Raw genomic sequence first — 12,394 nt, 5'->3', positions numbered from 1 at the left:
GAGCAGGTGTTCATCCTGAACCTTTTGATGGGGAAGTAAACCCTGGCAAAAGAAGGCTAATTGTACTTATGCTTTATTGTTCTAAGCTGCACCTTTGACCTGGTCTACTGCAGCAAACTTTGGGTCTGCATGGACCAATTGGGGGCCCCAAAGGGGATAATCTCACTCTTGGCACATATGTATGCCAATCTCATAGTTAAAGTCCACCAAGGGATCAAAGGAAGAGCTGACACCACTGTTTTACATAGGGAGAGAGGTTCAGCAGGAGTGCGTATTAGCTCCCTTCCTTTTCTCCCTATATATAAACAGTGTGGAGGAAGCACTGCTGGCAGTAGGTGCAGGCACCCCATGAGTTGGGAGGTGGCAATTTCCCATACTTCTTTATACCGATGATGCGGCCACTATGGCCCTGACCCCAAGAAGCCTGAAGAACCTGATTAATTGGCTTTCTGACTTTATAGAGGAGAGAGATTTGAAAATTAACATTGCAAAAACCTTCACTGTAAACTGTGGCCAAATAAGGGGTAGGCCCAATATTTTCCATATTAAGGGGAGTAAGGTAAAAACCACTAAAACCTCTACTTATCTAGGAATACAGCTATCCTCAAACTCAGACTGGAAACAACACATGGAGTCATGCACATCCAACATAATTAGAAATACTGAAGGCTAGTTCAGATGTGCTACCAAACCAATCAAAGAACTGCCAACTTCATATAATACTGAAATGATCTCAACAGTGACACATAGAGTAGGCAATTGGGGTGTAGGAGATAACAGAATTATTCAGAAGCAAGAGAACAGGTTACACTAGAGACACTTAGCTGTACGCCAGTCATCGCTAGACTTCAATACTAACTGGGAATTGGGAGCTGATTTTCTAACAGATTCTGGAATGCAGCCCCACTTTATTATGGCAATTAGTGTGATCTAAGGAAGAGAAACATCACTGGATTAATCATCATGGACTGTATGAGTCTTGACCACAACATCACAATTCCCTGGTTACAACATGTCAAGCATCTGTTGAGGGGCCTAGGACAGACAGAGAGGAACCCCTGGGTGCACCCAGAGGGCATTACTGGTTTCTCCAAATAAGACCTAAGGGAATATATACTCAAAGCATGTCATGACAATAGGGTCCAGACAGATAGTCATAAGGTGTCAGTGGGAAGATACATTGCACTGAATGAGCAGCCCAGATATAAACTGCACCTTAAGTTAACAAACAATACCTTCTGACTCACTTCTATCTCCTCATCTGCCATCTTATGGTTTCATTTCCCAGGAAGGAAGGGTGGGGTACCCAAACTCGGAAGTGCCAATGTACTAATAAATCGGAGCAGTCCATCAACCACATTTCACCTTTTTGTAGGTTCTATTTGGCACACAGAAAATGTTACCTTAATCAACTCCTTTCAAAAGAAGTATTTTTTTATCACCACAAGTTTATCCATGTTAGTTTGTAATTTTTGTTCAGAATGGAAGAAGGTGTCCAGAAGTGCTTGTTGACTTTCTTAGCCAGCTGAGGCAAAGAGTACCTCACTTACTTCGTGAGCTGATAGCTAGAGGTCTGGAGTCGAGGCCTCAATGAGGTTTCTATTGCAGGAAATGGAGTAAAATAATGGTAAACGGTTTATTTTCTCACAGGCAGACAAGATCAAAGCATTTCTGCAAAACCTAGAAAGTGGAAGAACTGTGGGGTATATTTAACAAGGTTTTGCATCACTCTTGCACCACGCAACGGGGCACAGGGGCGACAAAAAACCTAAATGAAATTTATCAGGCCATGCAAGGCCACCTTGAGTGGCTCTGCATGGCTTGATGTGTCTCGAGTGACACAAGGCAGCCCAAATTGCTGTCTTTCAGTACTTTGCGGCAAGCAGGGAGGTGTTCCGTGGGTGGAGCGAAGACACACCCACACATCCACCCATGGATTCTGACACATTCCCATCCCCACCAAGGGCAAGGAAAAATACATTTATTTATTTTCACTGTTTCCTCTTTCTAACCTTCTAAGTGTGCTGCATTCTGCAGCACACATAGATAGAAAGAGGGGAATGCCCCTGAGGATTGTTTTTATGCTGGAAGGTGTCACTTTTTCTGTGTTTTGAAGACAGAGGTCGAATGTCAGGCTATGTCTTCTACCCAATTGCTGTTTAAACATGTGGATTTTTGTTTACAAACTCCTCTCACTTTGTAGTCAAAGAAAGAAACTATAGTTAATTATGCTAATCGTGCTGAGGTCTAGAATGTGAAAGGAAAGGCTGTAGGGTGTCATTTTTTGTAATATACAAAACAATGTAAATACTTGTAAATGAACTGTACATATACAGCAGTTAAAAAAGGATAACTGAAGTATCTTCTTTGTAAATTCTGAAAAGTGATGGAAACAAAGATTTTAATAGGATCAAAACAAATCAAGACACTTTTTTTGATAGTGCCCAAACGATAAATATTTACTGAAATCTGATTTCCATATATTATCATTTGTCTGCAATGTCGTTTTATCAGTAAAACTGTATGTCTGTGCAATTGTAGTAGCCATTTCTATGGAAAATGTGTTGTTTGTAAAACGCAATGCACTACCACACGATGCTTTCGTTACATTTAAAAAAACGCCCACCTCATTGCCATTAATGTTAAGCGAGTTGCAAAAGCTCGTCCTTCTAAATATTTATTTGTGATTGCAAAAAGGAACTTCTGGTGTAGGGGACATAGCTGACCTACAGATGCTTGGGTAGTGTTCATTCTGGATGGGTGGTGGGAGGGTATTAGGTCGGCCCTGGATCTGAGTATTTTGAGACATTATTATAGATATTGATACAACTGTTTCCTTATTTACACTGTCCACTGACTTCCTCCTGCTACCTTATCTAGAGCATTTCTGCATTTCTGAGATGGCAATTGACATATTTTGTTCCTTGACAGCGAATTATTGCATTGTTTAATGTGATGAAGGTGGTATGTTGATGAACTGTGATTGTAAACGTGTACCTGTGGTTTTGACAGATCCTTACATTATAAGACGGTATGCTCTTGTTTTCATAGACCCTGATGAAAACCATTATAACCTAAGTGTTGTGAGATCCCATATATATTCAGATATGCTCAGTGTTTATCGATGAAGATTCCAGGATCTAGAGTCAATGATGCAGTGCTTGTACCAATTTTTAATAAGGCAAATCTTCCACTACTGTGTCTCTCACGGAAACATTTCTGTCATTTTTTGTTTTCATATTCTCAATTTTCTAGTGGAGTTCCAAATCCAAACCTCTTTCTCGCGCTCAATGTAGTTGTAATTTACTTTTAGAGCTTGATTTGATATATACATGTATTTGAATGTCAGATGCAAGGATGGTTTAACATAATTAACATGTGAAATAGATTCTACCCTAACTGATAAGCACATGTAGGATATTATATGGTTGTTATTTGGCATATAACCTTTTTTCATTCATTCTCAGGTGTCCATAGGTCTAAGAGGCTTTATATTATTAGAGTTGTGTACCCGTTTGGTGGTGATGTAATTTCTTGTTGACATGTGTCTAAATTGAAAGAACATGTTACCATTTTCCTAATTAAGCATAAATGAATCAGTGTCCACCAGGAATCACTCACCTACGTACTTGATGAACTGGCAGGGGACTTAGAAAATAGAACTGTAAAGAGTGTAAAAGCCTTGTGCTTGCTAATAAAGGCATAATATTGATGCATCTGTATTATGATTGGACATTGACTAAGGTATTTAATTGTAAGCAGAATGATCTTACCAGGTCATGAACTTCATCTAGTACAGCTGCAAGCAGTGCATCCTTTTCAGCACTTGAACAAAAAACAATGAACATTTCTCAGTAATAAAAATAGAGGTAGACTTTAGCTGCATAATCTAGCAGAGAAGCAACAATACAGCGAAACAAAACACAAAGAGAGTCTGCACAAGTCCTGCTTACTTTAGAAAGCCTGGAACCAAGGAAGAATAAGAACACATATAGTAAGGGTGAGGGACAAAACAAAAAGAGATGCGATGAAATGCAGGTTTCAAGATATCAATTGCTTGCAAGGTGCTAAAGGAAATGTGTTAACAACAGAATTGACCAACAAGAGAACCCAAGAGCATAAACTATTATTCAAAAGTGAGAGCAAGAAGCACATTAAAACCTTTTTTTTTTTAAACTGACAACATAGAATGGACATGCTGGTAGATAGCTGAATGAAAGTAATGGAGTAATAGGGCAGGGAAAAGTAAAGTGTTAAACCAACATAATGAATGAGGGGGAAACATTAGTGTTCAGGGGAAAAATTCACTTCATAAACCGCAGATAACCCAAAAACTGACTGTGCATAGAGCTTGGATCCCTTTCTTTTTATACCTGGCTACAACACACTTGATTTAGAAAGTGTAGCTCAACACAAATCTCTCCTGTAGAAATAGCACAGGTTTTCTTTTTGTTCAGTCTGGAACTGGCATACATACCCATATCCCATGAAAGAGACAAAGAAAACATTTCATATAAAAATAATTATAAGACTCTGATTAACCAATGTCTTCCAATTTCATATTAGTAGGAAAAGAGAAGCATGCACTTGGGGCTCAAGTATTAGATGATAGGGCTACTTGCTCTGTAATGATCCAAGTGCAGTATATTTTTGCCAATGCTCCACCAACTTGTAAGGTCCCACCCTTTCATAAGTCAAGAAATCTTCTGCTGCATATGGCTATCTAAGTCAGATCTCAGCTGGAGTTGTGGACTGGCATGGAGGATCTATCAAAAGCCTTTCAGAAGTAAATGTGCACACTTACTGGGTCTCACTTGGGATAGGCTTAACTTGAGTGTACCATCTCCCTTTTATTTATTTACTTAGTCTTGACTGGTGTTGTGTGGATGTGTGCATGTCTTTAGATGTAGATGCCAGTCAGAGGACAACATTGTTTCCAATCTCAGATTAAAACAATAACTAAGGGCCAGATGTAGCAAACTTTTGCGACTCGCAAATGGCCTGATTCGCTATTTGCGACCCCGCAAAATTGGATATGGGATGCAAAAATCCCATTGCCGACTCGCAAAATGGGTTGCAAGCTGGTACCGACTCGCAAAAGTTGCGACCCGCAAATAGGAAGTCGCAATTTGCGAGTCGCAAACCATATGCAATAGCAACTCGCAAATTGCGACTAGTCGCAAAAAGCCCATTTTGCACTTCCAATTTACCACTAACTCAGAGCAGGTGGTAACCATTACCAAAGTATAAAAGGAGACCCAGAAGGCATTTGGGTTACTCAAGATGGTGGAGATATACCTGATAGCAGTGAGGAGGACAGCCCACGCCGCACAGCAGAGAAGGAGGAGGAGCCAGAGACAGGAGAAGATCTACAGAACAAGGCAGACCCTCTTCCAGCAAACTGCGGAGGAAATTTATGACAGATATAGACTTAGCAGCGCAGCTACACTAGATTTAATAGATTTACTCAAACCACAGCTAGAACACCAGACTGTGCGCGGCTGCGCCATCCCTACGCATGTGCAAGTGTTATGCTCACTGCACCTCTTAGCCTCAGGTAGCTATCGGGGGTCATTGCTGTGGCAGGTGGGGTATCCCAAAGTGCACTATCAAGGTTCTTCAGGGCATTCCTAGACGCCTTACTCACACACATGCCCCGATACATATACCTACCCAGGAATGAGGCAGAAATTAACAGCACCAAGTTGGACTTTTACCGGATTGCCAACTTCCCCCATGTCATAGGGTGTGTGGACGGGACACATATTCAAATATGCCCTCCTGCAAACCTGGAATATCTGTTCCACAATAGGAAGTGTACCCACTCACTCAATATTCAGGTGGTATGTGACGCCCATTGTGTCATCACTGACATGGTTGCTAAGTTTCCAGGCAGTACTCATGACTCCTACATTTTTAGGCACAGTGGGATACACCAAAGCCTGGAACGTGGGGAGTTTGGAGACGGATACCTCCTAGGTAGAGCTGAATACACCTTGAAGACATGCACACAGGTCAATGTGCAAACCACCCATGCATTGCTAACAGTGTACGTTTTGTGCCCAACAGGTGACAGTGCATATGCACTACGTCCATGGATACTGACTCCATACTTAACATCCAGCAATGATTGTGAGAGGCGATACAACAGTGCACATAAGCGGACCAGGAACCTGACTGAACGAACCTTCGGACTGCTGAAAGCAAGGTTCAGATGCCTCCACCGAAGTGGAGGTGCCCTCCAGTATACCCCAATAACGGCATTCAAAATAGTTGTTGCATGCGCTATCCTGCACAACATTGCCACCCGACGTGGGCTACCTCTCACCCCTGAAGACCCAGATTCTGAGGACGAAGAGCAAGACCAACCACATCGCCATCATGGAGATAGAAGCAGCGCAAATCAAGGCAGACTGAGACGGGAACACATTGCAAACCAATAATTTGGAAGGTAAGTGCCAACTTCTAACATACTCACCAATAGAACAAAGAGACCATGTGTGAAGTGGAATGAACAAATGATTTAATAAGTGCAAAAAAACAAACTATTTACAAGACAAAACAGTTCAGGGGCTTCAATAGTCCACCTGGCATGGAACACATGCCATCGTGTGCCCCAACCCCAGGGACAGTGTGGAGCTCACACCCTACGGCGGGCTCGGCCAGCCTGGCTGGTACTAGGTGGGTCAGCAGTGCTCTGCCTTGTGCTTCCACTACGTAGCACCCTGGTGTCACTGGCAGAGACACTGCTGACAGTGGAGCCCTCCTCACTGTCTTGTGGGGTGTCGCCTGTGCCCCTGGCCACCTGCCATGCCTCCATTAGGTCTATTGAATGGTTGATCTGTCCCAGCCCCCGTGCCACATCACCCGCAAAGTGGCCCATGTCAACCTGGAGGCTGACTGTTCTCCTAGACAGCCCAGTTGTGTTAACTGCCAGCCTAACGATAGAGGAGGCCATCCTATCCAGGCGTTGCAGCAGCTGGCGGTCCCTGCGCCGTGCACTGTCACTCTGCATTAGCAGTCCTGCCACCAGTTCATGCATAGACAGGGCAAGGTCACCTGTGTTGTTCCCAATAACCTGCAATTCTGAATGCACCTGCTGCATACTGATGGCATGGTTTCTTTCAAAGCGCTGCAAAACCCCACTAATCCTCCTTAACTGTTGGTTTTGCAGGCGCTGACCACGTAGCAGTTGGGCCTCTGTTGGTGTTGTGGAGGCAAGCCCTGACTCTGCCTGCTGCTCTGCTGTTGTCATCCTACGTCGGCTGCGCAGCGGAGGAGGCCCTGTAATGTCTGACGTGGCACTCTGGCTTGTAGCTGGTGCAGGCTCCAACACCACTGTTGCAACAGGTGTTTCAAGAGAAGGCATGGTGTTGGTGGTGCTGGTGGAAGTGGTGGCAGGTCCTGTTGTCTCCTCTCTGTGCTGGCTGACCAGTGGCCCCTGGCTGCTTGGGCTGGTGGGGGTGTCTTGTGGGAGACCTGTGGGACAGAGGGAACACACTGTCAGTGTCTACTATCTGTTAAAAACTTCCTAATAAACAATTGCCTATAAACTGCCTACTTGACTACATTGCCCATAATGCATCATTCTGGTGTTAGCTACTCTGAAATGGAGCTATCTTGGTTGTGCATGCCCCTGTGTACAAGGTGGGCGGGGGTATGGCATTGATGGGGGTACATGCATATCACATGGTACTCACCGGTTGATGGTCCTGGCTCTGAGGTGTCCAGTTCTCCCATTCCACTGACAGCCTCCGGCTCAAGGGTCTCCTCAACCCTTTCCTCCAGGGGTGTGGGTGGTGGTATGGTAGATGGTCCCCCTCCTGTGCCTCTCATCTCCCGGAGCCGCTCTGTCACCCTCTCCTTGGTCCGGGAGCGCAGGTCATACCACCTTTTCTTAAGTTCTTCCACACTCCGGTGGCTGACCCCCAGGGAGTTTACTTTGTCCTGGATATCCTGCCAAATCCTTTTTTTTCTGTCTGGCACAGTGAGGGCTGCCCTGCCAAAAAGTTTGTCATGGTGCTGACAGCACTCATTTGTTAGCACCTCCAACTCCTTCTCAGCAAACTTGAGCTTCCTTTTCCTGGGAGTGTCAGCCATGGTTGCTGGAGCTCTGTTAGCTGTGCTGCAGTTAAAAAGGGTGTGGTCCTCCCTCCTCCCAGGTGTGTTTGTAAACTTCCCGGCTGTGATGTCATCATCATGTGCCAGGAAGTGTTTTCCTGAATGTTCTGAAGTGATTTCCAGAGTGTTCTGCAGCACCTGCTTTCAATTTTCAGCACAGTCGCAATTTGCGACACCCACTCGCAAATTGCGAGTCCGTTTTTTGCGCGGTCGCAAAAAGCGACCTCGCAAACAGCGGACTCGCTATCTGCGGTGCGACTCCTTGTGCGATTCGCAAATTGTCCACGCACTTTCTTCCTGCATTGCAGTCGCACTTTTTGGCCTACCTACATCTGGCCCTAAATGCTAAGTTGAGACATGCATTCACATTCAGGTTTCCTTTTGCCATATGTTGAATTGGCTTTCCCCTAGTCTTGGCTCCATTTGTCTTCCTCAGAAAGTGAAAGTTCTGTTGGTTGGAAAAACGATGCTTATGGCTGATGACTGCAATGCAGGAGTCAATCAATCAATCAATCAATAAGTGGATTTGTAGAGTGCTTCTTGTGAACCATGAGGGTATCCATGCACTGGCAGGGTCCAGTTGATTAGCCGAACAGCCAGGTCTTCAAGGACTTTGGAACTCTGGAAGAGATGGGGCAGTCCAGAGATTAAAATGTAGCTTGTTCCATGTCTTCTCTGCTAGGTAGTGGAGCGACCTCTGTATCTGCTATGTTGGATCCTTCGGGTGAGGATTAGAGAATGGGAAGTGAAGCAGAGGTTTCTTATTGCTAATGGAAGTTGAGGCAGTGGTTCAAATAGGCGGATCCACAGGTGTGTAGGGCCATGTACGCATCAGTCAGGAGCTTGATCTGGCATCTTTTCTGTATTGGGAGCCAGTGGAGTTCCCTGAGGATGGGGCAATGTTGGTTCTTCTGTGGAGATCCAGGATGAGTCTGGCTGCAGCCTTTTGTATGGTCTGTAGTCAGAGGAGGCAAGCTGCGATCCCTGCATAGAGAGCGTTGCCATAGTTCAGTCACCTAGGGTTGAGAGTCTGGGTGATGGTGCATCTTGAGCTTTGGAGGTAGACATTTTAATATCTTATGAAGCATGCAGCGGATGAAGAAGCAGGAGGAGGAGACAGAGTTGACCTGAGTCATCATGGTTAACTTATTGTTCAGAATGAAGCCTAGGTTCCTAGTGTGGTCAGTAGGGGTAGAAGTAGGTCAGAGGTCAGAGGTCCGAGGGCCACCAGGATGTGTCCCATGGGGAGCTTTTGTTTCTGAAAATCGGTACCTCTGTCTTGTCCCTATTAAGCTTCAGGCAGTTGACCTTCAACCACTTGGCAACATCTATCATGCAGTTGTGGATGTTGGTCTTAGTGTTGGTGGTGTCTTCGAAGAGGGAGAGGATGAGTTTTGTGTCATCAGCGTATGATATGAATTTGAGTCTGTCGGTTTTGATGATGCTGGCCAGAGGTGTCATATAGGTGTTGAAGAGGGTGGGGATGAGGGAGGATCCTTAGGTACTCCACAGATTATTTCCTTGGATTCAGAGGTGAAGGGGGAAAAGTTGGACTTTTTTGGGGTTCTTCCACTAAGGAAAAAGGTGATCCATCTGAGAACGGCTCTTTGGATGCCTTATGTTGTGCAGCCTTGTAACGAGTGTGTGGTGAGAGACTGTATCGAAGGCTGCTAAGAGATCGAGGAGGATCCAAGCTGCAGTCTCCCTGTGGGCTCACATGTCCTTGGTAGCCGCAATGAGGGCTGTCTTGGTGCTGTGGTTGCTGCAGAATCCTGATTGAGAGGAGTTGGTTAGGAGGTACCATTCCAGATGTCAGGAGAGTTTTTGGTTGATGGCTTTTTCCAACAATTTGGCCAGGAGCAGGGAGATTAATCAGTAATTGTTGAGGTCGCTGAGGTTTAGCAATGGTTTTTCAGTGGGGAGTTGACTTCTGTGTATTTCCAGTCCCCAGGTCAGGTGGCAATGGCAACTGAGGTATTGAACAAGGTGCTGAGTATGTGGCTGATTCCAGTTTTGCTTAGTTTGAAGATGTGGTGAGGGCATGGGTCAATTGGAGCCCCTGAGTGGACCCAGTTCATGACGGAAGCAGTGTCCTGTGGGGCCAGATCACTCCATTTAGTTAGTCGGATGCCTGTGGTTATAGTTGGGTTGTTGTGTTGCTTGAAGAAGTCGGTGATTTGATTGATTTATCTTCACCCTGGGGGATGGGGGGTCCCTATAGTCACTTAAACATGTAAGTCATGTGAATACCGTTTTGTGGTCTCTCTTGGCTGTAACCATGGTTTCATTAATATAGACCACTGTCCAGGGCTTGCTCTACAAATTGTTTTGAATTTTTTGCCTAGATGCCTGTACTTGATCATTTCCTTATAGGCTATTTGAATTATGCTGTGCTTCACTTCTCTTTTCCTGCTGGCAAAGTCATTGTTATTGATCCTTTTCTATAGGGCGCTATGACAATTTCAGTTTAAGACCACTGGAACCCTTTTCCGAGCTACATGGATTCTTTTCCTCAATGTGTTCTGGAACAGTAGTGTTGTAGGAGCACACCTGGTAGTGCAGTGTGGGGTGATCTGATACATGCACAGAACTTCTATGTCATTCTATGTTAGTTTCCAGTTCCAGGACTATTATCCAGGCTTTATTCACCATATGTAGATAAACCTCTCGATTTCCCCATTGACCTGGAGCCTGCAGTGTGTGATCTTTCGACAACTGATTCTCAATTAGCGTACATATAAATGGTACTCACTCCCCTGGAATGGGGGTCCATTATCCCTTTTGAGGATGTCATCCTGTAGGCAGAGGAAATTATATTCTACAGCCACAAACAAATATGTTCAAAACTAGGGGCCTGATTTATATTTTAGAGGGTGGGTTACCCTGTCAAAACTGTGATGAATATTCCGTCTCCAGAAATATAATCCCATTAAATCCTATGGGATTTATATTTCGGTGGACGGGATATCCATTATCTTTGTGAAAGAGAAACCCGTTCGCTGAAATATAAATAAGGCCCTAAGTTTTTTAACCATTTCCACAGTTCTGTATTTAGTGCATGTGAATATGACAAACAGCAGTTGTTGCCAAAAGAGAAGGAGATTCAAATTTGCAGTAAGACTGGTTCAAGGAATTGCACAGGTCTCTTTAGTGATGACAGCTGCTGGGCATTCATTACTCCATGTGGCCTGGAATAAATGGCAATCACTGATCATGTCTTCGGCCAGCATGTCCATGTTGTCCTACCACTCCCTTTTCCTTAATCAGGTCATGGTGTAATGATGCCTAATGGACCCAGGTGCATCAGCTGAGTCACCTTGTCTTTTAGTGACTTAGGAATTGTAAGCCGTTTCCCTCTTTGTATTAAAACAAAATTGGTCATACTCAGTTCATGTCAAATGCTCTACAGTGCTGTCATTGTCTACTGACTCATGTGATCTTAGTCTTTTTTCACCTGACAAAAAGTTCTTCCATGAATTATTCCAAGCTGTCTTAAGTGTCAATTATAAGCATTTGTTGCCACATGTGGTGCCGAGCATGCCCTTCAGTGATAATGCAATTAAACATGCAGATTTAGCAACAAAGTATATGTATTATTTAACTTCATCTGAAGGTGAAGGGGGGTTTCTCCTGTGTTACTTTGAGGCGGTTGTCCAAACCTGAGCCGTAAAACACTATGAAGCTGTAGTTCAGCCTGTGCACCACCCATTTTTCAATCATCTTGGGAAATTAGGCTATGAAACTGTAAATATGGTTACCAGGGGCTTGTGGTCTGTTACCACAAAGAAATGTCTATGCCAAAAAGATGTAAATGCAACTGTGTGAAAACCTACTTCATTGTAAATGGTTCCTGTTCAATCTGTGAATGTATGGACTCAACCTCTGATAGCATTCTGCTTCCAAAGGATATCAGAACCCACAATTTGTTTTGCTGTTTTTAGAGTAACACTGTCCTCAAGCCCACCAGGCTGGCATCCATCAACAGTTCAGTTCATAGCTTACCATTGACATATTCCATGATGGTGTCCTCTATGAGCATCAAGCTTTGATGTCCTGCATCAGTTTTCAATACTGAGGTCAATTTCAGGATGAAGCACCCACGATAACAGGCCATGCCTCGAAGCTGTCTAACTTTGTACGCTGTCCGGGGGCCTTTACTTCAATAATGCTTCTTACTTCCTGGGGATCTATGCTCACGTCTTCCTTGACAGGAAAACACATAACCATAAAAGGTTATGCTGTCTTACAACAACTCACATTTGTGATAATGCAG

The sequence above is a fragment of the Pleurodeles waltl genome, chromosome 8, assembly GCF_031143425.1.
Source record: "Pleurodeles waltl isolate 20211129_DDA chromosome 8, aPleWal1.hap1.20221129, whole genome shotgun sequence".
NCBI classification, from domain to species: domain Eukaryota; kingdom Metazoa; phylum Chordata; class Amphibia; order Caudata; family Salamandridae; genus Pleurodeles; species Pleurodeles waltl.
The sequence above is the reverse complement of the archived record's forward strand: the minus strand, read 5'-3'. Positions refer to the sequence as shown.